Source organism: Humulus lupulus, chromosome 2 (genome assembly GCF_963169125.1).
Source record: "Humulus lupulus chromosome 2, drHumLupu1.1, whole genome shotgun sequence".
Taxonomy (NCBI): domain Eukaryota; kingdom Viridiplantae; phylum Streptophyta; class Magnoliopsida; order Rosales; family Cannabaceae; genus Humulus; species Humulus lupulus.
Window position 1 is genome coordinate 50926820 of NC_084794.1, and position 3595 is coordinate 50930414.

The following is a 3595-nucleotide window of genomic DNA, read 5'->3' on the forward strand; positions in this document are numbered from 1 at the left end:
ATGATTATAGTATATATAATTTTTTTTCAATTAATTAAATTACTGGGTCATCATAAATTGGAAGATTCTTCGATAGCCTATGATTTCACTTTTCATAGTAGAAAGAGAAAAAAACATATTGTGGTTGATGATGAAGCTGGTCATGGTGGAAGTAATTAGTTCTGAAGACGTGCTTTAGTGTTTTGGTGAGCTATCTTTCTACATGTGTGCTTTATTTTCTATAATTTTTATAATCGTGAACCATATCCATAATTTACATATTTCAATTATTCAATAGATATGATATTCATCATTAGTGCTTCTAAACTCATGAAAAAGTTTCTTTTAAAAAATATATGATTCCAACAATACAAGAGATCATAATTTATATGTTATGTCACTAGCTCATTCAGTGCAAATATTTAACAACTACAAAAATAAAAACCTGCCATATGAATATAAAAAATCTCCAAATATATTTAATATCAGTTATTGGTATGGTGAGGGTGTAATAAAGGTTAGGGCAAATACTTCGCACGGAAAATAGATAGATGAGGGGTTCACTACTTTGTTTGGGAACCATATAATTCACGGCCTTTTCATTTGTTTATGTCTCTCAATTACTACCAATATTAAGAGTACATTATTTAATTCAAATCCTGGCAGATCATGTTCTTAACTCTCAAATTTTACTTTTCTGGCCAAATATTTTTCTTTCATTGATTGCCCTCTTTCAATTTATTATCGTTTTAGTTATGATCGATTGTTAATGTCATATATAATCTAATTAGTTGAAACAAAATGGGTAGCATTTTGATTTTAATTATAATTTTGATGTACATGTGTAGTTCAACAAAAATATCCTAATACGAAATTCCAATTATTTTCATTATTTAGTAACATGGGTGATCATTTTCAAGAATATAATGGACCGATTATTTTCAATGGACGTTATGATTAAGAGCATTTTAATTATAAAGCAGCTTTTCTACCGTGAAAGTTTTTTTAATTATATTATATTATATTATTACTTTTTGTTTTCGTTGGTTAACTGAGATTAATTCCACTATTTCCACTGTAGTCTTCTGCTTCAGCTAAAATTACTGTTTTGCCACCTAGCCTATTATTGTTCGGCTATAAAAAGGAGGAAGATGCATGCAGAAGCCAAAATATCCAAAAACAAGATGAAGTCTTCTCTTATACTAATTACAATTATGTTGTCTACCATTCTCTTCTTCTCATCGTCATTAGTCCTTGCTCGAGAATTAAAAGAAGGTAAGAAAATGCTTTCCCTTCTCATTACTTAGTTATTACGTTGATTTTTTTTAATAAATAATATTGTATTATTTATTGAGTATATACATCTTAATTTTAAATTGTTTATATATATGTACTAAAAAACTGATAATATTTTAAATTATAAATATTATGAATTACTTGTATTTAAATTATATTTATTATTTATGTTTCAAATATTAAAAATTAAGTATTTAAGTGCAACAATTACATAAACTTATATATTAATACCGTCAATATCCTTAATTAAAAAAATTTGTATTTTTCTATTAACAAAAAAAAATAATAATTGTAATAAAAAAATAAACATTAAGTATTTATAAAAAAAATTAAATATTTAAGTACAATAGAAAACTCATCAGCTCTAAATATAATTAATATATACGTCGTGGTAGATTTGTAATATATATTATTAATGATGATACAGGTGCTCCTATTTATAAGCGAGTGATCGGAGCATCAACGCCATTCAACCCTTTCGATCCTAGAAATCCAAAATTTAATTGTGGCCGCGGAAAACCCTATTCCTCATGCGTAAGAGTACCACCAAAAGCCCCGCCCTGTGATTCCTATAACCGCGGCAACTGCCCACCTGGAGGCCATTGAATGATTAGATCGATCTGATCAGATCAGATCGATCCACTTAAATCATCTCTTCACGTACATGGAATTAATAATAATTCTCTAAGTGCTGCCAAAGCTTACTCATCGTCATCAGCTGTGTTAGTGTTATGTATTTTATATAAATATATCCTCATCATGTAAAACCAATAAAAGGGAGATATGAACAATATATTATATAGTACGTACTAATACTATTTCATGTATAGAAAGCCTGCAGACTGGTTTTGCAAGATCGAGTAGTGTACGTACTCTTGCAATAAATCTTAATCAATATAAATAACATTTTTGTCCCTGAATTCTTTTTGACACTAATAGACTGTTTCTCCTAAAATATATAATTAGTTAAAATTTTCCCATAAAATATTAATACTATTATGATTTGCATAAAGTAGAAGGAAATATGATTTTTTTAATTGTAACAATTTAATCTTTTTTTTAAAAAAATATTTTTAAACTTAAATAAATTTTAAATAATTTTAGTCTTTTATTGAACTTTTTTTTTTAAAAAATTCTTAAATTTTTTAAGAACTAATAGAAAAATATATTTTTAAATTTTTATAATTAAATGTGGTATAATTTGGTAGTTGTCAAAGTTTGAAAGGAGGGAAAAAATACTAATTATTTTATGTAAATCGTAATAAGGGGCACAATATGATAGTATGAATAGTTTATGGGAAAATTTTAATAGATCATATATTTTAGAGGGTACAATCTTGTAGTGTCAAAAATTCAAAGGGACACAAATGCTATTTATTCTATCTAAATTATATATGCTTCCTCTTCTGAAATCATACATATGTTTATGTAAATTTTTAATTGATATTTATATATATATATATATTTATATATGAACAGCTATTTCACATTGTGAAAAATGTTAGGATAATAGTTTACTGAAAATAAACTTGTTACTAATTTTATATATGTAGTCAACTAATAAAAAAATGAAAAATTAATAAAATATTGAAAAAATCTACTTAACGCGCATGCCACTACACCAAAAATAGGAATCAGTAACATTTTATTTAGTGATATTTGCTCAAAAATGTTACCAAAACAATATTTTAGTGGCAATTAGACAAAAATGTAATTAAATGTATTACAATTTCAAACTTTTATATATTTAGTAACATTTTTAGAGATTATTTTTAAAGGCATTTTAAAAATATCACTAAAAATACATTTTAATGACATTTCAAAAAAGCTACTATTGTTTATTTTATATAATTTATTTATTTATTATTATTAATAATAAAAATATAAATAATTTTACCATTTATTTTTCTTAACGAGGTATGTTATATTGGAGTATAATATGTACCCTAAAAGAGATTTGATTCACTTATTAATTTCTCTCATCTTCTGATCGATTTCCTAAAATTAATGGCGGTCCTAAGCAGATTACGATGCTTTTCAATGATTTCGGTCTCCAATGATGGATGGAGATTTTCAACGATTTTGTTCTTCGGCAAGTCAATGAGGGTTTTGGTGAGTTTGTTCTCCAGCAATTGATGGGGCATTCAGGCGAGTGTGTTCTCCGGCAATCGACGAGGCTTTTTGATGAGTTCGATCTCCGACAGTCGACAAGGCTTTTCTTGTTTATTTGTTTCAGGCGTGATCTTTGATTTAAAGTTTACATTATACCATTTGGACCCCATTGTTCCCCTAACCTAGTAATTAGTTTTGCTGGAACATA

General features: G+C 26.6%; 1 long non-coding RNA gene across 1 annotated transcript; it reads left to right on the forward strand.

Annotated features, from left to right (window-relative positions):
• The first annotated feature begins 1152 nt into the window (after positions 1-1152).
• On the forward strand, positions 1153-2188 carry LOC133816021 (uncharacterized). The gene is made up of 2 exons (XR_009884965.1): positions 1153-1254; positions 1703-2188. It is a non-coding gene; the product is annotated as an uncharacterized LOC133816021 (long non-coding RNA).
• Positions 2189-3595: the final 1407 nt, after the last annotated feature.